This window comes from Loxodonta africana, chromosome 9 (assembly GCF_030014295.1).
Source record: "Loxodonta africana isolate mLoxAfr1 chromosome 9, mLoxAfr1.hap2, whole genome shotgun sequence".
Lineage (NCBI taxonomy): Eukaryota > Metazoa > Chordata > Mammalia > Proboscidea > Elephantidae > Loxodonta > Loxodonta africana.
The window spans coordinates 78030836-78055415 of record NC_087350.1 but is presented as its reverse complement, the minus strand read 5'-3'; the positions used below and the strand labels follow the sequence as shown (position 1 = coordinate 78055415).

General features: G+C 42.7%; 1 protein-coding gene and 1 pseudogene across 1 annotated transcript in view; one reads left to right on the top strand and one right to left on the bottom strand.

Annotated features, from left to right (window-relative positions):
* Nucleotides 1–24580, bottom strand: part of GABBR2 (gamma-aminobutyric acid type B receptor subunit 2) — a 438320-nt gene that overhangs the window by 369164 nt on the left and 44576 nt on the right. The gene's annotated exons all lie outside the window — the stretch shown is intronic.
* Nucleotides 22931–23888, top strand: LOC100657425 (tRNA (cytidine(32)/guanosine(34)-2'-O)-methyltransferase-like; annotated as a pseudogene).

Genomic DNA, 24580 nt, shown 5'->3' with positions numbered 1-24580 from the left:
GAAACAAGGATCTTTATTCGGGAGGTGATCTGAAATAGCACTGGCAAGGAAATGGGGAAGTAAAACAGAAAAGGAAACGGAGTCAATCAACAGTCCCTGTTGTAGGCAACTGGAGCTCAGCCTCACTGGGGAACTCTAGGAGACAGTGTAGAACTCACCTCAGTTATCCTGCCCAAAGGTGAGGAGATGGGATAGTCACTCACCAACTCCTGTCAGTGGTTGCAAGGTCCTGGCAGATGGAAGTTGTCAAAATAGCATGTACAGGAATAGTGAGAGCCCAAGGGATATGAGTGGGACACAGGCAGAGGCTGCTATGCAGGCTCTGGACAAATTTCTTACATGAAACCTGCCTATCCTTAACACACACACACACATCCCACACATTGGAGTCACAGTTCTACTTGTGTAGTGGACATCTGCTGTTTTTTCCAGCTCAATATCCACACCCGCTTCTTCCTGGCAACAGAACCCATATTTTCCTTGGGGAGCAATCCTTCCTCCAACTCTCAGTCCCTGTGAGCCAACTATATCCCCTGTGGCCACAGTGGTGGTGGCAGAGATGGGCACTGACCCAAGTTGGTCCAGTGAGGCTCCATCTGGGACTTCTGTTTGCTCTGTTAGCTGCTGGTTGCTATCTTGCCACCAAGGGGAGAAAACCTGCAAGAGAATATAGTCAACACAGAGGAAAGGAACGGAGAAGAGGGGAACCAAGTCCTGGGACCTTGCTTATGCCTCTGGAGCCAGCTTCGCCTAACTCCTCTGAATGACCTCACTGATTCTTTTTTTAACCCTGACGTCAGCTTGAAAGGAGTTTCTGTCACTTGCAACCAAGACTCCCAACCAATACAGCCTGCCTTATCGCCCCCGCTGCACTGTCACCTGGTGGACAGCCTGCATGACTCATCTGTGCCTCCTCTACATTGCCTGGAACTCAGAAGGAAAAACAAGAGGGAAAGAGATAGTGAGAATAGGCAAATGCATAGAGACATAAGGAGATTGACGGTTACCAGAGGCTGGGAAAGAAAGTGGGGAGCTATTGCTTAAGGGGTGACAAAAAAGATTTGGAAATAAATAGTGGTGATGTTGAGTAACATGGTGAATGTAATTAACCTCACTGAATTATATGCTTAAAAGTGGTTAAAATGTCAAATTCATATATTTTACCACCAAAAAAAAAAAAAAAAAACATGGAACTGTGTGCTATAAACGAATGAATTATATGGTATGTGAATTATATCTTAATAAAGCTACTATAAAAAAAATTGAAGAATTTCATCAAATATCCCATATGATTTGTTAAAATAAGAAAAAAAAAATTTACTTAGAGAGAGAAAATAGGAATGGGGAATGCCAGCCAAACACATTTCCCAGGCCGCTGCAGCTCCTGGCCACCGCCCCCATCACACCTATGACGTCCAAAGCAGATGTAGTGACTGTTACAGAGCCTGGGCAGGAAAGGGCAGAAAGGAGAAGGCTATAGAAAAGGAGGCCACGAATTGAGTATCTGGGTTTGCTAGGTGAGTGTAGCAGGAACCTAGGTCAATATAAAAGGAACCCTGGACTAACACTGGGACCTTGGAAATTGACCATATATTAACCCAGATTCAGCTCCAGAGAGACTCCTAGAAGCACAGTGTGTCAAAGCTGGAAGACTTAGGGACATCTGTCCAGCTGAGGCCGTAGTAAGCGACAGGGGTTGGCCCAAGGTCACTCAGCAAGCTGGTACCAGCACTGCAACTAGAAGCTGGGCCCTGTTCCCACTGAACAAGGAAGAGGCTAAAAGAAGGTGGTCTAGTTCATTCTGTTACTGTTGTCTGGCATCTTGAGCCTTTCCGCCTCCCTCAACTACGCTCATCAGGATTTTTCCCGTGTGAATTCTCCGATGCTCAGCAGTCCATCAGTAACTGAGTCCCCAGTCCAGCTCCAGGTTCTAAATGCCCCCACTGCACGTAAAAGCCATGTTCCCAGTGCCTGCCTTGGACCTGTGGGCAGGACATTTTCAGTTCACGTGAGTACATTTCCTTTACTGCAAACAAGCACCTTAAATAACAACAATAGCCACGACAATAATAGTAAAAGCAGCTAAGCTGGCGATACTCAGCACTTCCTATGTGCTAGGTGCTGCTGAAGTGCTTTACACAGACTAGCTCCTTCAATCCTCATACCAACTCTATGAGACGGGTACTATTATTGTCCACATTTTACAGACAGGAGATGGAGGCACAGAAAAGTTAAATCACATGCCCGAGATTACCTGTCTAGCAAATAGCAGGCCAGGATGTGAACTCAGGTATAGGGTTCCCAGGTCCACTATGGAATACGTGCTGTGGGCAGAGAAGAGTTAACGAAGCAGCCTGAAGCTGTCCTCCTTAGAAAAGCCAGCTTGCAAGGTCGGCCCTTGGCTGGCATCTGGGAACTTGGATTTCTGGAGGGTCCTCACCATTCCCTGATGAGAGTGGCTCACTATGCCTAAATTGTCTATGCAAACATGTGGTTTATGCTAAATACTTCCTTTCCTTCTCAGAGTCTGAAATTTTGGAAGATGGTAGGCAAAGGGTAAGGAACCCTGATGGCACAATGGTCAAGAGCTTGGCTGCTAGCCGAAAGGTCTGTGGTTCAAACCCACCAGTACTTCCGTGGGAGAAAAGGCCTTGCGATCTGCTCGCAGCCTAGTAAACCCTGTGGGGAAGTTTTACTCTGCCCTATAGGGTTGCTATGAGTCAATCAACTCAACAGCGAACAACAGGCAAAAGGTGTCTACATGACCAGCCCCCAGTAAAACCCTGGGCACTGAGTTTCTAATGAGCTTCCATTGTGGACAACATTTCACAGGTATTTTCACAACTCATTGCTGGAAGAATTAAATGTATCCTCTGCAACTCCACTGGGAGAGGACTCTTGGAAGCTTGCACCTAGTTTCCTCCAGACCTTGCCCCATGCACCTTTTTCCCCTTTGCCGACTGTGCTTTGTATCCATCCATTCCTTGTAATAAATCTTAGCCATGAATATGACTACAGGCTGAGTTCTGTGAGTACCCCTAGTGGATCATCGAACCTGGGGGTGGCCTTGGAGACCCACGACACCTCCTCAAAAGCCAAAAGAAAAGTCATAGAAAGTCTTGGCTCAGCTGGTCTTGGATGGCATTCTCCCCAGTCCCCTACATATTAAATAAGACTGTTTCCCTGGTATTGCAAAGTGAGCTGCTCCAGCACTGGGCTGGCACAGGGTCCCGCAGTTGGCAGGATTCTCAGTGGACTGTCTTCAAGATAGACCTCCCACAGTCACCCCAGCCTCCTGGAGCCAGAGCTCGGCCCTCAGGGATCAGTAATACCAGAAATGTTGTTCTACTTTCAGGGAAGCTGAGGCCTGAGAATGGTGCGTGACAACCTCAAGGACTAGAAGCTAGGTCTCTTGACTTCCTGTCCAGGGATCACCCATCATCTGTCCCAGAAGGCAGTGACAGGCACAATGAGTAGAAGTGGCAGGAAGGGCACTTCTGTTGCAATCTAAGGAATAATAGCCTTCCTATAATCAGGAATGCTCCCAAATTAAATGAACAAACACAGGTACTATTCTGGGGATACTAGAAGAATCAGACCCAACCCCTGTCCTAGGGACTCAACATTCAGGTTGTTGTTAGGTGCTGTCAGGTTGTTTCCAACTAATAGTGACCCCATGTGACACAGCAGAGCTGTCCCATAGGGGTTTCTTGGCTGTACTTTTTATAGAACCCCACCACCAGGTCTTTCTCCCATGGAGCCACTGGGTGAGTTCGAATTGCCAACCTTTCAATTACCAGCTGAGCACTTCACCATTGTGCCTCCAAGAAACAGGCTTTCTTTAAGGGACTGAGCTCCCCATCACTAGGAATATACAAGTAGAGCTGGGTGACTGCCTGCTGGGGATTCCTGCCTTCTAGGATCTAACACTGGGATTCATTAATTCCATGTTTTCCTGATAATGGTAGAAGAGAATCATCCAAGGCCTGTAATATTCTTTTTCCAGCTCTTCCTCTCTGCTCAACCATTGTCCAGAGAAAGCCCAGCCCAAGATTTTAGCAGGAGGCCAGCAGAGAGGATGAAGTGGGCTTTGGAAAGACATGGCCCCATGTGTGATCTCAGCCCGACACTGCCCTAGCCCTGGGATTCTGGCAAGTCCTGTAGCCCTCTGACCCTCAGCTTCCTCATCTGTGAATAACAGAGGCCTGAGAGATGGCATGAGATGTGCACCTGGCACGGGGCCTGTTACTCGGCTGGAGCTCAATAAAAGTTGTGCCCTACCCCACGCGGTGCCAGAGTGCTGGATGTGCCAGTTTTATGAATAGGCCACCTAGTTTCCCTTCTTCACTCCACCAACAGGAGGGAGAATTAGGTTAATTACACTGAGAAGAAATACAAGAGGGTAATAAGGTCTCCAATCACATCTTTTGTTCACAAGTTAAATAAATGTAAAGTTCTTACCCAGATGATGTCAGAATATTTGGCCTCATTACCCGGAGTGCTGGCAGAGGTATGGGGTTAGTCACTTACAAGGAGACCTTAGATAGTCAAGTGTGACTGCTTTTATGTAAGAGTTAATATCATTCTTACATTGGCAATGGAAAAGAATGATATTTTAAATGTTTGTTAACTGCATAAGACCATGGACAAAAACTACCAGGTGTGGTGCCCAGGCCAAGGATTATTTCTCTAGGTCTCCTTCCCCACTCTACCATGAAGTATACTTATTTACAGGTTTATAAGCATGGAGGGTATACTGCTATGACTTAAGAGCATTTTTAAAATGTAGTGCATGTTTCTATATCATCTTAATATTTGCTACTTTTAAGGGGGAGAGAGGACTGCTGGAACAAATTACCACAAACTAGGTGGTTTAAAACAACAAATATTTATTCTCTAACAGTTCTGGCAGCTAGAAGTTCAAAATCAAGGTGTTGGCCAAGTCTTGCTCCCTCCAAAGGCTCTAGGGAAGAGCTCATCCTTACTTCTGCCTAGCTCCTGCTGTAATCCTTGGCATTCCTTGGCTTGTGGCGCCAGAGCTCCACTCTCTGCCTCTGTCCTCACAGGGCCTTCCTCCCTGTACGTCTCTGTGTCTCTGTGTCTCCACATCTCTCTCTCCTTACAAGAACACCAGTCATTGGATTTAGGGCCCACCCTAATCTAGTATGGAGCCCTGGTGGCAGAGTGGTTAAGAGTTTGGCTGCTGATCAAAAAGGCTGGCAGTTCTAATCCACCAGCCACTCCTCGGAAATCCTATGGAGCAGTTTACTCTGTCCTGTAGGGCTGCTATGAGTCAGAACTGACTCGACAATAATGGGTTTAGTTTTCGGTTCTAATCTAGTATAACCTTATCTTTAACTTGATTACATCTGCAAAGACCCTATTTCCAAATAAGGTCATATTCACAGGTTCCAGGCGGACATCAGTTTGGGGGAGGGGGACTCTATTCACTCCAAGGAGCCCTAGTAGCACAACAGGTTAAGCGCTTGGCTACTGAGTGAAAAATTGGTGGTTCGAACCCACTCAGCTGCTCTGTGAGAGAAAAGTCCTGGGGATTTGCTTCTGAAAAGATTACAGCCTAGAAAACCCTATGGAGCAGTTCTACTCGATCACCTGGGGTCACTATGAGTCAGAATCAACTCAATATCACCTAACAATAACAATTATTTAACCCAGTACAAGAAGTGTGACACGGCCAGTGCTCGAGAGCACCTCTTCAGTCCCATTCTGCCACTTGGTAACTCCTCCCCTGCCCCCCCTGCATCTCAGTTGCCTCTTCTGCAATGTCATGGGTTAGGGCTAGAATAGGGACCAAGCTCCGTTAGCATCATAATCACTTAGGGGAGCTTTTGACTATCCAGATTCCCAGGTCTCACCCCAACCCATAGAATGAACCTCTGGAGAGCGAGGCCTGGGAGTCTGAGTTTTTATTAAGCTCCCAGGGGACTCAGATGCAGCCAGTCCAGCATCTGGCCACAGGACAGCTAGACTAGACTCTTTAAGTTCCTTCCAGAGTTGATATCCCACCTTTTGGATGATCCCAGAGAACTAACACGCAGTGATAATTTTAATCATTGCCCACTTTCTAGGCATCTGGGCTATTTTCTGTGTTCTTAAATATGTCTCTTTTTAAATGGGTCATGCTGGCTATCATTTTTGTTCATTCACAGGCACCAACAGAAAACACAGAGTCCAAAGGGAAGTCCACATCCTAAAGGTCCATTAAAAAAAGATGGATGTCTCAGAATCCAGGTCAGTTTCAAAGGTAGATTTCTCCTGATTCATCTCTCGGTGACGACAGGGCAGGGCTGGGTGGGTTTGATTTAAACCTACCTGATTTAGCTCCCCAGTCAGGAGCACTCAATTTCGTCAATTTTTCTCCCACAAAAGATAGGTTCCTTTTTCAGAAATGTAACCTTAAAACCTCTTTACAGCTCAGAGACAAATGTAACTTTCCTCTTTGTTAAAAAATAGTGGTTTCATTAAAATCCAAGTATCCTAGAATGTCAAAGCTGGAATGTTCTTAGTGGTCATCCAGTTTGATCCCTGAGGCCCCAAAGAAGTAGTGACCTTCCGACCTTCCAAGGATGCACAGAGAGTTTGTGGCAGGGCAGTACACCACACCCCACAGCCTCCTGACTGATTCACAGTCCTTCCCAGGAACCCCATGGCTACAAACGAACCCTCAACAATGACTTGGTTTTCCTTTTACCCAAAACTGGAGCAGTGGAATATAAACAGTGGCTGTGGGGTAAAGAATTTAACTTTACCCAAAGAATTCAGTCTTTGCCCTTGGTTACTGAGTGATAACTTCTAAAACCTTAGAATTTCTCCAGTGGTTGAAGTGTCTTTGACGAGGCCTCTGGACCAAACCTGAGGGTTTATGCTAACGAGGTAACTCAGGTAGGGGCTGGCCAGGCCAGAAAGACCCAACCAACAAGTGATATTAGCTAACTTCAGGGGAGGTGGAAGGGGAGGGAGGAGGACTACTGATCCAGTCAATCATGCCTACGTAATGAGACCCCAATAAAGGCTCTGGACATGGAAGCTCCATGGGTTTCCAGGTTGGCCATAGACATAGATGCACGTGGGAGGGCAGCATGTCCCTTTTTTGGAACATGGGAGCACCACATTGGGATCCTCCCAGACCTCGCCCTATGTGTCTCTTCATTTGTATCCCTTTTGCTATAATAAAACTATGATCATAAGTATTGTTTTCCTGAGTTTCTGTGAGCCACTTTAGTGAATTACCAAACAAAAGGGAGTAGTGGCCAGCAGTCAGAACTGTGGGGGGCCTTGGGCTGGCACCCTGAGTGGGTAGTGGGAAAACTCCAAATTTGTAGGCAGTAGGTCAGAAGTAAGAAACAGTTTTAATTCTCCTGGAATCTAGATTTCTGGGGTCCATAGAGTTGGGGTGATCCAGCCAGGCCACTGCCCTGAGATCTCTTTTAGAAATTTGAGCCTTGAGAAAGCTGCTTTCTAAAAGTCCCCTTGGAGTCAAACAATGGTCTAGATAAATTAGTAAAAGCATGAAGCGTTCTTGAAGAATTATCCAGGTTCAGTCTGTTCTGAGAAACAGAGGCTCCAAAAGTCCAACTAGAGCTGTTTTAGGGTAAATCAGTAATTGTGTCAATTATTTTCCAAGACAATGTTATCTGAAATCCTTCCTGACCACAAACTGTTTTATCAGTTTTGTTCCTGCCCTTTTCCATAGCAATGTCAACAAGATGGGGTATAAGGATTTTGGGAAGTTTTCTCATCTTCAGAACATTTCCGACTCCCTAGCTGAAATGTTACTCCAATTTGCAAATAGTATATAAAATAAACTTCAATCAATTTCTATTATTGGCTTAATATAATTTTTGTTTTAACAGAAGTGAGGGTGTCATGGGGACCCCCAAGCTGGCAGCTGGTGTCTAAAACCTTAGGCAGAGCTGAAAGTCTGGAAAACTGTGCCCTTGAACTTGAGACCCGACCTAGCTCTGGTGGTTTGGATCAGAGAAATTAAGTACCATAGTTGAATTAGAGGTGAACTGATAACCGATTGCAACTGATTCCTTACAGTGGCAAAAGAAGGAAAATGCCCTCCTCCTCAATTCACACACCCGGAGACTAAGGCTGTAGAAAAAAAAAGGCTGTAGTCACTTAGAAAAAAGACTCTTGGTTTTAAAACACTGCAACAACTAAAAAATTGTATATATTCATGCTTCAGGAAAAACTGACTGAGAAAAATAAACATGATGGAGTGGCGAGATTAATGTTTTTCTTCTCCACTTTCCAAAAGAGCACTGTGTTTGTTTCAAAAATAAGCATAAACTTTACAACCACAAAAATGTATGAAGCTCTTGGAAAGGGCCATGGGGCTGGGGCAGCTATCAGGAAGACAGAGGTAGCCGTTTTCCTTGCTTTATTCCCTCTAAAAAACACGACCATCTATTTTGGATATTTTCCCCAACAATAAATACTCAAAGGTATGTTAACAAAAATACCCTGAGGTGAATCATGTGTCTGGATTTATACTGGCTTCAGTGAGAGCCATGAAGAGGTTTCTCCTCCAGTGACTTGCCCCTGACATTCACTGTATTGGTTACTCATTTGGAAGATAACCAGGTGTGGTCTTGTAACATTTCTTCTATTGACTTGTTTCCCATCTCTGTTATTTATTTATTTATTTTTCCCACATTTAGGTCCTGTCTCCCCAGGAATCAAAATCATGATCTCCTTTTCACTGACTAACCCCCTAGCTTGAGTAGCAGTACAGCATAATGGAGCCAGACTACCTAGGACTGGATCCTGGTTCTGCCACTTGTTGGCTGGGGGACCAAGGGTCAGGCATTTATCCTCTGCTTAACCTCAGAGTCCCTAGTTGGTGAAAATGGTTAATGCGCTCAACTGCTAACCGAAAGGTTGGAGGCTCAAGACCACCCAGAGGTGCCTTGAAAGAAAGGCCTGGCAATCTACTTTCAAAAAAATCAGCCCTTGAAAACTCTATGGAGCATAGTTCAACTCTGACACACATGGACGTGCCATGATTTGGAGTTGACTCGATGACAACTATGTTACTTAACCTCAGTTTCCCTCTCTTTAAAATAGGGTTAAAAGAATAGTACCTACCTCATAGGGTTAACTTAGTTTTAAGTGGTTAGAACTGCGCCTGGCACAGAATAAGTACAATATAATTGATAAATTTTTAAAATACCTTTGCCAACTCAAAAGTTAATGAGGTCATCAGCAAAATCCCAGACTGTGGGAACACTACAGGACAAATGACCCAGTTTCATAAACAAATAAATTGCAAGGAGGTTTTTAAAAAGGAGAAAGAAATACATTGCACAGTTCATTTTTAAGTCCAACTCTTTCCCCTTGCATTTCACTGTAAGTGGCAAGGAGAAACCTCGTGGCCTCTTTAAGATCTTGCTCAGAAATACTATCAGCCAGATACCCAAGTTCATCACTTACAAGTCCTCCTTTCCACCAACATTAGAACGTAATTCAGACAAGTTCTTTGCCACTGCATAAAAAGCATCACCCTTCCTCAATTGTCCAATCCCATGTTTATCATTTTCTTTTAAAGCCTCACCAGAAGCACATTTAACATGCACATTTCGGGCAACATTCTGCTGCTGGTTCCATATCTATTCTCTAGGATGACAGGCTTTCTCTATAGCTCTCCTTACTTCCTTCTGACCCTCACCAGAATTGCCTTTGACGTCCATAATTCTACTAACAGTCTCTTCAAGGCAATCTAGGCTTTTACTATTAGGCACCTTAAAACTCTTCCAGTCTCTACCCATTGCCCAAATCCAAAAAACTTACACATTTTAGGTATCTGTTAGAGCAGCACCCTACTCCCAGTACCAAATTATTGTGTCTTGGTTATCTAGTGTTGTTGTAACAAAAAATACCATAAATGGGTGGCTTTAACAAAGAGAAATTTATTTTTTTTACTGTTTAGGAGGCTAGAAGCCCAAAATCAGGGCGCCAGCTCTAAGGGAAGGCTTCCTCTTTCTGTCTGCTCTGGAGGAAGATTCTTGTCTCTTTGAGCTTCTGCTCCTGGGCAGTCTTCAGGTGACTTGGCATCTCTTTTTCCCATCTCTGCTTCCTTAATCTCTCCCTTTTATATTTTGTAAGAAACTGACTCAAAACCAAAGGGTCGGCAGTTCGAATCCACCAGGCGCTCCTTGGAAACTCTATGGGGGCAGTTCTACTCTGTGCTATAGGGTCGCTATGAGTCGGAATCAACTCCACGGCACTGGGTTTGACTCAAAACACACCCTACACTAATCTGTCTCATTAGCATAACAAAGACAACCCATTCCCAAATGGATTATAACCACAAGCACAGCAGTTAGGATTTAGAACACATATTTGGGGGGGACAAAATTAAATTCATAATATAGTGTCAGGGCCCCACCTCCAGAGATACCGATCTGATTGGTCAGGGGTGGCCCCAAATATCCATGGTTTTTTGTTTTTATTTTTGTTTTTTAAGCTCCTGAGCTATTTCTGAAGTACAATACAGCCAGGATTTCAAACCACTGCCTCACAGACAACAGGACCCTTGTCTCTAAGTTAGCCTCCTTTACCTACAAAACGTAACTCTTCTTTTAAATAAACAGCTCCAAGGAAACTAACACTGTCACAAACATCACACACAGATAGAATACAGAATAGATATTGTTTGAAAAGACAGGGTAAATCAGAGCAAGATTTACAGAAATGCCACCCCCAAGGTTCTTTGATAGAATAAAGTATCCTCAACTGTTTCCTCCTTTTTCTCACCCAAATCTAAAATGAGACTTCTCAAGTCTTCTCTTTCTGGAGATGAATTCAAAAGTCACCAGGATATGATAGCCTCCCTCTGCCCCTGGTAGATGTTAGCACAGCCTCTCCCTTTCGTGCCTAAAGGCACTCCCCAAAGATTCTCTCTCTCTCTCTCTCTCTCTCTCTCTCTCACACACACACACACACACACACACACACACACACACACACAGCACCCCCCAAAGCTCTACTTGCTCTTCTCAATACCTTGGCTGAGGCCACGGAAAACATAAGTCTTTAGAATCATAAAATAGCTAAAATGATTTTTTTTCATAATCAAGAGGGAGGGGAATCTGCACACAAAGATGTCCTTTAGCGGATGCAGACTGCAGACACTGGGATTTGACACTTACTGAATGCACGTGGTAAGCCAGAGCCTGCCTAAGCACTTTACAGGCTTTACTGCCCCGCCTTCCAACAACACAGTGAGTCAATATCTTTATTCCCCTTTCACCCATGAGGAAACCAAGGCTCGGAGCATTTAAGTGACTTTCTCAAGGTCACAAAGCTCATCAGTGACTGTCCTGGGATTTAAATTCTGGTTTTCAGGCTCTCAATTCAATGGTCTTTCCATCTTATCGCCCTAACAATCTCTCTCACATGCCCAGATAAAACAGGTACAGACAGAGAGCTCTATACTCTGGGAAATGCAGACCTGCCGCACACTCGTAAGGGGACTCCTAATACCAACAAGTGATTATTGGTGCCCACTTTGTGCCAGGCACCAGGGTGGACCCTGGGGCAGTGGAGCTGAGCCCTCGTTCTGGTGCACCTGGTGCACGGTTCCATCACGTCCTTCTCACCTCCATTCTGGTAGTCTGTTTAAACATCTGTCTTATACCCAAGCGCCACAGTGCAAGCTCCTTTGTGGTCCCATGATGGGGAGAAAGAATAAGTATTTTCTTCATCATCATTCACCCTCTCAACATATGTTTATCGAGTGCTTTCTATGCAGACAGTAGGGATTTCATAGTGTTCTAATATGGAGTTACAGACTAGTGGTAAAAAAGAATACTAGTCAGTTTCCCAGCTATACCTGTAATTACAAGCTGATGAGTGCTATGGCAAAGCACAGGGGTTAGAGGACATATAATAAAGGAAAAGGACCTGATCTGAGAGGCTATGGACGTATCCTTGAGAAAGGGACATCAGAGCTGAGCTCTGAAGGGCGTGTTGGGGTTAACTAGAGAAATGGTGGCAGGACATGGGGAGTAGTCCATGAAGAGAGAAATACATAGTGTGTTGGTGCAGTAGTTAGAACGTTCGGCTGCTAACTGAAAGGTCAGCAGTTTGAACCCACCAGCGGCTCCATGGGAGAGAGATGTCGCAGTCTGCTTCCATAAAGATTTACAGCCTTGGAAACCCTACAGGCAGTTCTACTCCGTCCTATAGGGTCACTACGAGTCAGAATCGACTCAATCGTAATGGTTTTTTTGTTTGTTTTAATGAAGAAATGAAGAAAGGGCAGAGGCTGGAGCCCTGAGATCATGGGGTGCCAACATGAGAGGTGAGAGTGGTGATGTAGGTGGGGGTCAGTCTCTGCACGACCTTAAAAGTTATGTTAAGGACAATGAGAAGCCACTGGGAGTCCTAAGCAAGGGAGTGAGATGAAGGTTCAGTTTTGAAAAGCTTACCTGGCTGCAGTGTAGGGAATGAACTGAAAAGGGGTCAAAATGGATACGGGGCAACAGTTAGAAGGCCACTGCAGTTGTCAGAGAGCCAGGAGATGGTGGCCTAGACTAAGACCATGGCAGAAATGAGAAGTCAATGGATCCAGGAGCTATTTAGGATGGGTATGGTGAAGAGGCCACCACCTATCTGTCAGTTTGCTATACTGTGATGGCTTACATGTTTCTATGAGGCTGAAAGTTATGCCACCAATATTTCAAATACCAACAGGGTCACTCATGGTAGACAGCCAACAGGGTCACTCGTGGTAGACAGGATTCAGCAGAGATTCCAGAATAAGACAGACCAGGAAAAAAGGCCTGATGACCTACTTCTAAAAATTAGCCAGTGAAAACCTTACGGTCCCAGTAGAAGATTATCTGATATATTGCTGGAAAAGGAGTCCCCTAGGTTGGAAGGCACTCAAAATACACCATGACCACAACAATGAACTCAAGCATACCAACGATCACGAAGATGGCACAGAACCACATGGTTTGTTCTGTCGTACGTGGGGTTACCAGGAATCAGAGCCAATTTGACAGCAACTAACAACAACAACAGTGGTAAAGAGGAAGAAGAGGTGTCAAGGGTGACCCCTAGGCCTCTGGCCTGCAGAAATGGATGGAGAGTTCAGCCGTATACAGGAGAGGAGACCCTGAAGGAAATGCAGGACCAATGAGCAGAGCAGGTGTCAGCACATCCGAGAAGCTTCCTCCCTGGGGTAAGCCCAGCCCTGTGTTGCTGTCTTATTACCAAGAGAAAACAACAGTTGAGCTGATATTTTGTGTAATAAGTGGGCAAGTATTTCAACATTTAATTTATATGTCACTAGTTTCAAAACTTGATTTTAAACCTTCCTATATAATCTTACCAGGTTTACGTACACTGACATTATAACGCCCAAATTATTTCTGATCTAAAAATAATCATCCTGCATGTTGCTTTGCCTGAAAAATGTTGAGATAAATTATTGGCAGGGAAGATTTTTCCATTGCCAAAGAACAGTGAGCCAATTACCAGTTATACCTTAACTCATTTCGCTTCTTAAGAAAACCTATCAGAGGCGAAACGTTCCCAAGAGCGCATTTAGGAACGAGGGTGTCCCAGCAAGACGACAAAGCAGTGTGAAGGCTTACTGAAACATAAAAAATGGGGAGATCCAGAGAAGAAGAGGTCGACAGTCGGGGGTCTGTTAACAGGCAGCTGGGCTTCAGTAGGAGTTACTGGCAAGCACAAAGTAGCTCCTCGATTCTGGATCAAAGGTTGTAAACTGGGGCTCTTGGGCCACATTCAACCTTAATATATGTTTTGCTTGACCCACAAGGTGTTATTTTTAAAAACAGAGCCAACGCTTAAAAAATCCAAATTTCTGGCTTCTCTTAAAAAATCATAAGATCGGGCCAAACTGGGCCACCTTCCCAGCTGAAGCCAAAGAGCCACCGGCCCTTAGATGGATAGGGCGCCCCCGCCCTCCACGGGCTCCTTGACACCCCATCGTTACCCAGCAACGTCAGCTGAGATACATCCTTGCACTTGCAAAGTTGTTTTTCTTATGGCGAGGAAATATTTATCTTTACCCATGGCTCTATTAAAAGTGGGAAAACAAAATATAAACCATGAGGACTGTGTTTGCAAGAAAACTGGAGAGAGAGTTCTCAAAGGAATTAAAGACTATTTCTACAGGTTGAATATGCAAAGTGTGTCCCTGTCCACTGTCCTTACCCCTGCTGTCTTTGTTCGTTTACATTATCCGCCCAGCCTCTCTTGGCCCACGTACGCACTTGAGTTTGCAACCTCTCAGGCGCGCTACAGCATTGCAGATTCCCAGGTCAGGGACTCAGATATAAAGGGACCCAGGCACAGGGGAAAAGGGTTAGAAAAAGATAGGGCCATAAAAAAGACCAGCGTTCACTCATTAGAACCAGGATCCAGGGTAGAGGACAATTCAGTTGATTTTGATGACGACAGCCTTTACTAAGCACCAACTGTGTGCTAAGCACTATGCTAGGTACTTTATGTATACTCTTCTAACCTATTTTACAGATGAGAAATCTGAGGCTCAGAAAAGTTAAGCTATTCACCCAAGGTCATGTGACTAATAAACAGGAAAGTCAGAATTCAAACACCAAAAGTCTACCACCAATGAGTCTTCCACTAGGTATGCACATCTGAATCACCAAGGGGGATGTTTAGAAATACATACGCCTGGGGTTTCTCCTTCAGAAGATTCTGATTCAGCAAGTCTGGAGGGAGTCTGGTCATCTCTATTTTTGAAAGAGCTCCTTGGGTGCTCCATATGCACAGCCTCAATGGAGAACTACTGCATTACACCTCGTTGTTCAATGAATGAATGCTGGAATGTACTTGCTAACACAAGTAAAACTGGGTAACTTTTCCCATTAGATAGTGCCACCAGGACCTGCCTTTCAGCAGTCATCCCACAGTGCAGACAGTTGTCTGCTCCAATCCATCACTCTGTCAACCCTCCAAAGGCAAAAACAGCATCTGTCCCATCAAGAGTCATTTCCTTCCTCAATGTGGCATCTAAAAAAATGGCTCTTCCAAGGAACCAGTGACAGTATCCTTCAGGAGTGGACTTTCTTCCTACAGCTATAGGTGCAGGGCACTTTGTTCAGGTAACGCAGAAGGGAGAAAGCCCTGGCTTTGGAGGGTAACATGTGACCTTACTAATGTCATATGCTAACAGTTGCGGCTTATAGTGATCACAGCTACATATGTACATGTTATGGGACCCCCAACTCACATACCCAAAAGACCCTGATCTGAAAGCAACAAAAAACAGAAAGGAAGCAGACAAGCGCCCTGGAAAGCCACAGGCAGATCATACCCTGAAATTAAAAGCTTTCCTTCACAACAGCTGTTCTTCCACATAGCTAAAGCTGATTTATTCTCTCTTGGGCAAAATACTCATAAGTCTGATCACATGGAAGATTCACTTTATGAAGCTGAAGAGCTGGTGTTATCTCAGACCAAAAAAACTACCACACTTCTCTAAAGCAGTTGGGGTGTTTTAGATACTGTGAATCATGTAATGGATCATGTATACCTTCTTGCTTTGGCCACTAGGAAGCTCAGGGCCAAGTTTCTAATTCACTTTTACCCTAAATTCCTCTCTTCATTTTACAATTCTTGTTTTAGCATCTTTTTTTCTTAATTCTTCAATTGATCTATTTATTTTAAACCACTACATTATGGAAAAATTTTTAATTATGTTTTTCTTTTTATTTATTTATTTGTTTGTTTGGTTTATATTTGTAACACTGTCTTATTCACTGAAGAAAATGACAAGATTTAGATCAGAGGTCAGCAAACTTTTTTTGTAAAGGCCCAGATAGTAAATATTTTAGGCTTTGCGGCCATATATCTCTCACATATTCTTCATTTGGGTTTTTTTTAAAACACTTCAAAAATGTAAAAACCACTCCCAGTTTGCAGCTCATAAAAAAACAGGTGGTATAGTTTGCTGACTCCTGCTATAGATATATATTTTTTAATTATACTGTAATTTACTCAAAATAATACCACTAAAATTATGGCATATATCCTTTAAGACATTTTTACATGCTTGTTTTGATGAAATCTGGATTATATTACACATACTATTTTGTAACCTACTTTTTCATTTAACAATAAATCATTAATATCTTTCTATGTCAAAACTGGATACAGAAATATTGTATAGATATTGCATAGATCTAACAAAATTTATTCAACCAATCCCCCTCTCCTTGAACACTTAGCTTGTTTCCATTTTTCACTATTATAGCTCCTAGAACCCAGTGCTGTCGAGTCAATTCTGACTCATAGCGACCCACACTCCAATTTTACCTTAAGATAAATTCTAGAAATTAATTTTTAGATGAAAGATATACATATTTTAAACTTGTTTGATAAATATTCTTAGATCGCTCTCCAGAAAAGTTATACCAGTTTATACAACGCTCCCACAAGCAGTATGAGAACATACATTTCTCTAATCACCAAAAATAGGTATCACCTTTTTTTATCTTCAGCAATCTGATAGGTAAAAATGTCATCTTAATGCTTTAATTTGAATTTCTTTAATAATGAGTATCTATATTTTTATATTTATAACCAGGTTATATTTTTTTAACTGCATTTATTTACCAATTGTATTTATCCTTTTTTGTTTTGTTGTTAATATCCTGCTTGGGTATGTATTAGTTTCCTATTGTTGCTGTACCAAATAACCATAAAGTTAGTGACTTAAAACAACACAAATTTATTATCATAAGTTCAGGAGGTCAGACGTCCAACGTGAATCTTATGGGGCTAAAGTCAAGGTGTTGGTAGGTCTGGTTCCTGCTGGAGGCTCTGAAATGAGAATCTCTTTTCCTATCTTTTTCCGCTTATTGAGGCCACCTGCGTTTCTTGGCTGCTGGCCATTTCCTTGCATCACGCAAATTTTTTGACTCCGTCATCACATCTCCTACTACTTACTCTGACTCCTGCCTCCCTCTTGTAAGGACCCTTATGATTATATTGGATTCACCTGGTGGCAGAATGATTAAGAGCAATGGCTGCTAGCCAAACGGTCAGCAGTTCAAATCTACCAGCTGCTTCTTCGAAACCCTATGGGATAGTTCTACTCTGTCCTATAGGGTCATTATGAGTTGCAATTGACTTGATGGCAGTGAGTTTGGCTCTTTTTTTTTTTTTGGATAATCTCCGCTACTCTCTTCATCTCAAGACCCGTAACTTTCTACCTTGCTCAGCACAAAACCCCTAACTGTATCCAGATACGTGTGCCTACTCCAATCACCCCTACGTAGCCCTGCCCACCTAGGACTGTAGGTGAGAGCCCGCACCACACACTCGGTGACTGGCAACCTAAACACCTGAGCTGAATTCACACAAGAAAAACAAATGACTCCTGGGCTCACATACCTAGTAATAGCTCTAACTACCTGGTGAGGGCTTCAAAAATGCCAATAATCAAAGTAGCTCCCAGGACCACCCTATTTTGGCATATCAAAACAAGAGGCTAGGATACAGTAAGCAAACATAAAGTAAATAAATACAATAACTTATTGATGGCTCAGAGACAACAGTCAATATCAAATCACATAAAGAGGCAGATCATGATGGCTTCAGTAAGAGACCAAAACAAAGAACCAAGAAACCTCCTGGAGGAAGATAAAATCTTGGAGGTAGAATTCAAAATACTAACATACTGAGCTCTTCAAGAGATCAGGAAGGAGATCAGGCAAAATGCAAACCAAGCCAAGGAACACACAGACAAAGCAAAAGAGAAAAAAAGAAGGTTATACAAGAGCATAATGACAAATTTAACAGGCTGCAAGAATCCATAAAGAGACCACAAACAGAAATCTAAAAGATTAACAATCAGGTTTCAGAATTAGACAACTCAATAGAAAGTTACAGGAGCAGAATTGAGGCAATGGAAGTCAGAATTAGTGAGGCTGAAGACAAAGCACTTGACACCAACTTATTTGAGGAAAAATCAGATAAAAGAATTTTAAAAAATGAATAAATCTTAAGAATTATGTGGGACTCCATCAAGAGGAATAACCTGCAAGTGATTGGAGTACCAGAATGGGGGGGGGGGGTGGATAACGGAAAATACAGAGAGAATTGTTGAAGAGTTGCTGGCATAAAACTTCTCTGATATCATGAAAGATGAGAAAATATCTATCCAAAAAGCTCATTGAAGCCACACAAGGTAGATAACAAAAGAAAATCACCAAGACATATTACAATTAAACTTCCCAAAACCAAAGATAAAGAGAGAATTTTTAGAGAGGAGCCAGGGATAAACAAAAAGTCATCTACAAATGAGAGTCAATAAGACTAAACTCTGACTACTCAGCAGAAACCATGTAGGCAAGAAGGTAATGGGAAGACATATATAAAGCTTTGAAGGGAAAAAAAAAAATTGTCAGCCAGGAATTATATATCCAAGAAAACTGTCTCTCAAATATGACAGTGAAATTAGGGTATTTCCAAATAAACAGAAGTTAAGGGAATTTGTAAAAATGAAATAAAAATTACAAGAAATACTAAAGGGAGTCAGATAACAACCCAAGACTAGTGAATAGGACAGAACAACCAAGTATCAACCAAGATAGGGAAGTCACAAAAATAAATAAAAGCTAAAACACTGAAACTAGGAAAACAGAGACATCAACATGCAAAAGATGAAAACATTAAAACAAAAAAGAGGGACTAAATAATGTAGTCATAGATCTTTCATATGGAAAGGAAGTCAAGACGATATTAAGAAATAAAAGATTGGTTTAAACATTGAAAAATAGAGACAGATATTAAGGTAACCACAAAGAAAACTAACAATCCTACACGTCAAAATAAAACAGAAGTAAAACATGGACTCAGCAAATACACAAGCAACAACAATGAAAAAGAGGAAAAGATAATATATAAAGAAAAATGACAGTACAAAGATTAAGTAGAGCAAAGAAACTGTCAACAACACACACACAAAAAAAATACCTCAAAACGACAGCACTAAACTAATACCTATCAATAATTATGCTGAATGTAAATGGACTAAACACATCAATAAAGACACAGAGAGAGGCAGAATGGATTAAAAAACATGATCCGTCTATATGCTGCCTACAAAGACACACCTTAGACTTAAAGACACAAACAAACTAAACTCAAAGGATGGAAAAAATATATCAAACAAACAGCAATCAAAACTGAGCAGGAGCGGCAATATTAATCTCTGACAAAATAGACTTTAAAGCAAAATCCACCACAAAGGATAAGGAAGAACACTATATAATGATTAAAGGAGGACATAACCATAATAAATATTTACGCACCCAATGACAGGGCTCCAAAATACATAAACTCTAACAGCACTGAAAAGAAAGAAAGCTCCACAATAATAGTAAGAGACTTCAGCACACCACTTTTGGTGAAGGACAGAACAACCAGAAAGAAGACCAATAAAGACATGGAAGATCTATATGCCACAAACAACCAACTTGACCTCATACACACATACAGAACACTCCACCCAAAAGCAGCCAAGTATACTTTCTTTTCCGATGCACATGTAACATTCTCCAGAATAGAACACATATTAGGCCACAAAACAAGCCTTAACAGAATCCAAAAACATTGAAATATTACAAAGCATCTTTTCTGACCATAAAGTTATAAAAGTAGAAAACAATAACAGAAAAACCAAGGAAAAAAATCAAATACATGGAAACTGAACAACACCTTGCTCAAAAACTACTGGGTTATAGAAGAAATCAAGAATAATATAAAGAAATTCACAGAAATCAAATGAGAATGGAAACACAACCTATCAGAACTTTTGGGACACAGCAAAAGCAGTGCTCAGAGGTCAGAATATAGCAATAAATGCACACATCCAAAAGGACGAAAGAGCTAAAATCAAAACATTAACCCTACATCTCGAACAAATAGAGAACAGCAAAAGAAGCCCTCAGGCACCAGAAGAAAGGAATAAAAGTAAGAGGAGAAATAAATGAAATAGAAAAACAACTAAAAGTGTTAACAAGACCAAAAGCTGGTTCTTTGAAAAGATCAACAAAATCAATAAACCATTGACCAAACTGACAAAAGAGAAACAGGAGAGGAAGCAAATAACCCCAACAAGAAGTGAGTTGGGGGATATCACAACAGACCCAACTGAAATTAAAAGAATCATAACATAATACTACAAAAAATTACACTCTAACAAATTTGAAAACCTAGAGAAAATAGACAAATTTCTAGAAACACACTACCTACCTAAACTAATACAAACAGAGGTAGAACAACTAAATAAACCTACAACAAAAGAAGAGATTGGAGAGGTAATTTAGAAACTACCCCCCCCCCAAAAAAAACCCTGGCCCTGACAGATTCACTGGAGAATTCTACCAAACTTTCAGAGAAGCATTAACACCAATACTACTAAAGGTATTTCAGAGCACAGAAAAAGACGGAATGCTCCCAAACTCATTCTATGAAGCCGGCATAATCTTGATACCAAAATCAGGCAAAGACACCACAAAAAAGAAAATTATAGACCAATAGCCCTCATGAACATAGATGCAAAAATCCTCAACAAAATTCTAGCCAATAGAAGTCAACAACATATCAAAATGTAATTCATCATGACCAAGTAGGATTCATACGAGATATGCAGGGATGGTTCAATATTAGAAAAACAATCAATGTAATCCACTACATAAATAAAACAAAAGATAAGAACCACATGATCTTACCAATTGATACAGAAAAGCATTTGACAAAGTCCAGCACTCATTCATGGTAAAAACTCTCATTAATCCAAAAAACACAAAATAATAAATGTTAGAGAGGTTGTGGAGAGGCTAGAACACTTACACACTGCCAGTGGGAATGTAAAATGGTACAACCACTTTGGAAATCAATTTGGTGCTTCCTTAAAAAGCTAGAAACAGAAGTACCATACGGTCCAGGAATCCCACTCCTTGGAATATATCCTAGAGAAATAAGAGCCGTCACACAGATATATGTACATCCATGTTCATGGCAGCACTGTTCACAATCACAAAAAGATGGAAACAACCTAGGTGCCCAGCAACAGACAAATGGATAAACAAATTATGGTATATACATACAATGGAATACTACACAACGATAAAGAACAATGATGAATCAGCAAAACATCTCATGACATGGATGAATCTGGAAGGCATTATGCTGAGTGAAATTAGACAGTCACAAAAGGACAAAATATTGTATGAGACCACTATTATAAGAACTCAAGAAAAGGTTTAAACACAGAAGAAAACATTCTTTGATAGTTACGAGTGTGGGGAGGGAGAGGATGGGGAATTCACTAACTAGATAAAAAAAACTAGATAGTAGACAAGAATTAGGGAAGTCAGCACAACTGGACTAAACCAAAAGCTAAGAAGTTTCCCGAACACAACCAAATCCTCCAAGGGACAGAGTAGCAGGGGCGGAGGTCTGGGGACATGGTTTCGGGGGACATCTAGGTCAACTGGCATAACAAAGTTTATTAAGAAAATATTCTGCATCCCACTTTTGTGAGCGGAATCTGGGGTCTTAAAAGCTTGCGAATGGTCATCTAAGATGCGTCCACTGGTCCCAACCCACCTGGAGCAAAGGAGAATGAAGAACACCAAAGATACAAGGAAAATGTTACCCCAAGAGACAAAAGAACCACATAAACCAGGACTCCATCAGCCTGAGACCAGAAGAACTAGATGGTACCTGGCTACCACCAATGACCACCCTGACGGGAAACACAACAGAGAGTCCCTGAAGGATTAGGAGAATAGTGGGGTGCACAACTCAAATTCACGTAAAAAGACCAGAGTCAATGCTCTGACTGAGACAAGAGGAACCCCAGAAGACATGGCTCCCGGACTCTCTGTTAACTCAAAACTAAAACCATCCCCAAAGCCAGCTCTTCTGACAAAGATTAGACTGGACTGTAAAACATAAAATAATACTTGTGAAGACTGTCCTCCTTAGTTCAAGTGCATACACAGACTAAATGGGCAGCTCCTGTCTGGAGGCGGGATGAAAAGTCGGAAAGCCACAGGAGCTGGCTGAACGGACACAGGAAACCCAAGGTGGAAAGGGGAATGTGCTGTCACATTATAGGGATTGCAACTAGGGTCACATAACATTGTGTGTATAAATTTTTGTATAAGAAATTAACTTGAGCTGTAAACTTTCACCTAAAGCACAATTAAAAAAAAAAAAAAAGACCCTTAACTTAATCACATCTGCAAAGCCCGTTCTGCCATATAAGGTAACATGCACAAACTCCAGGGGTTAGGGTATAGACATCTTTGGAGGGCCGTTATTCTGTCTACCACAGCAGGCCCTTTGGCCATTGTTCCTAAGAGTGCTCATCTCTTTCTTTATTTTTCCTTTTGTACATTAAAGATAGGTTTATTATATTGTAGTGGATGTTATAGTGTACTGCCCAGATATCCCCTCAAAGCCAAGACACTTAGAACACAAGATGATGAAAGTCACGTCGTAGGTTCGCGGCAGGTGCAGGCCACACCGGAGCCTCCTGGAACAACCTGCCAACTGGGCTGCATTGCACAGCAGGATTTGGGTCAGCTAAGGGCACAAACTGAAGCTCTAGGGATTTCTCTCCCTTTTGCACGCTTGACAAGACTCTGGCTTCTCATGGGAGCCTCCTTCCCTCCACTCTGAAAGCTAAGGTAGGCCCTTGGGCACTGAGGCTGTGGATCCAGGCCTAGGCTCTGTGGGGGCGTGCCCGTGCTGTCCTGCCAGCGGAGGAAGGAACGAGGTCAGACCTGGGCATTGGCGGCAGCAAGTCCTGGCAGTTGGCACTGGGTGGGCTCCAGACTCTAGTTTACTGTTGGCAGATCCCTGGGCAAACAGACTGCATGAGATGGAATGGACATCAAAAGACAAGCAGGATGTCTACTATCGCCTGGCCAAGGAGAATGGCTGGCATGCCCGCAGTGCTTTCAAGTTACTACAACTCGATAAGGGATTCCAACTCTTCCAAGGCGTGATGTGAGCTGCTGACCTATGCACAGCCGTGGGCAGCTGAAGCCAGATGCTGAGTCAGAAGATTGGGGGTGGACATGTGGTGCCCATGGACCTACCGGCTATGGCTCTGGCTGCCAGGTGTGTTACAGATCCAGGGGGACATCACCTAGCTATCCACTGCCAAGGAGATCATTCAGCACTTTGAGCACTGCCCTGCAGACCTAGTGGTGTGTGATGGGCTCCGATGTAACTGGCCTTCATGAAGTGGGTGAGTGCATGCAGGCCCAGCCCCTCCTAGCTGCTCTGAACATTGCCACTCGTTTTGAAACCAGTGGGCTGCTTTATGGCCAAGATATTCTGAGGCCATGATGTGATGCTAATCTACAGCCAGTCGCCTGTCGTCTTCTCCAATGTGGTGTGTGCCAAGCCCAGAAGCAGATGAAGCTCCAGCATTGAGGCTGTTGCTGTTCATCAGGGTTATGGCCCTTCTGAGAGCTTCGAACCAGACCTGACCAAACACCTGCTGGACCGCTCTTACCACCCAGATTTCAACCAGCTGGATGGCCCACTGGCATCCTTGAGCTGTTTGTGACTTGTGGAGTCCTGAGTGCCCATGATTCTGACCACAGGTACCCAGGCTCTGAGCACAATTACACTCTTCCCACACAGCCCCCATCTGTCCATCATACCAACAGCCTACACACTGAAGAAGATGGGGCATCTGGCCAAGGAGATTCACCCCAGGAGACCCCATCAGCACAGTGGATGTGCTGCCTCCAACCCCTGGCCATCCCACCACTCCAACCCTGCTGGCCTCTGAGTTGGGAGATAGTGATGTGAATTGTTCACTTTAAGACATTAAGGGCCTGAACATGCAAGCCCTGAGCAGAATCTGCAACAAACACATAAACAACAAAAGAGACATTGCAGAATGTCTGTCTATACTGCACTGGGAATTCTAGAGTGAGGTCTTGCCTCTTTTCTAGGTAAAGCTTTCCAGGGGTGTCCTAATTATGCCCAGAATTTACCCCCAAAGCAGAAGTTCTTAACCTGGAGAAAAGTGAAGGGTATCCATGAACTTGATGAGGGAAATACTACATCTTTATTTTCATTAATGTAACTGAAATTTCATTTCACTCACAATTAATACTGGCAATAAATCACAATAGTAAAAGCGATACCTGTAACTTTCTTACCAATACAAATCATTTATTTTTTATGTTACATTACAATTGTTGCTGGTATCTTGCAATGTTCTTCACATGCATTACTACTTTGAATCACGGTAGATATTATTTGATGTACTAATAAAGAAGTCCATATATTACCTAAAAAATTTAAAGAAAAAAAAAAGGCACTTATTCTCCAAGCTACTAGGAGTGTTGGTCTGGTGGCCATGGAACTAAGTTGAGGCCTTGACTGAAGTTGCATTGCAATTCAACTTGTCCCTCTGCCCAATCCTGCTATCCTCACTCTCTTATAGGTGTTGTTCCTGAGAGGACTTCCCCCCGCCAAAATTCCTGCACACAAATCTTAGAGTCTCATT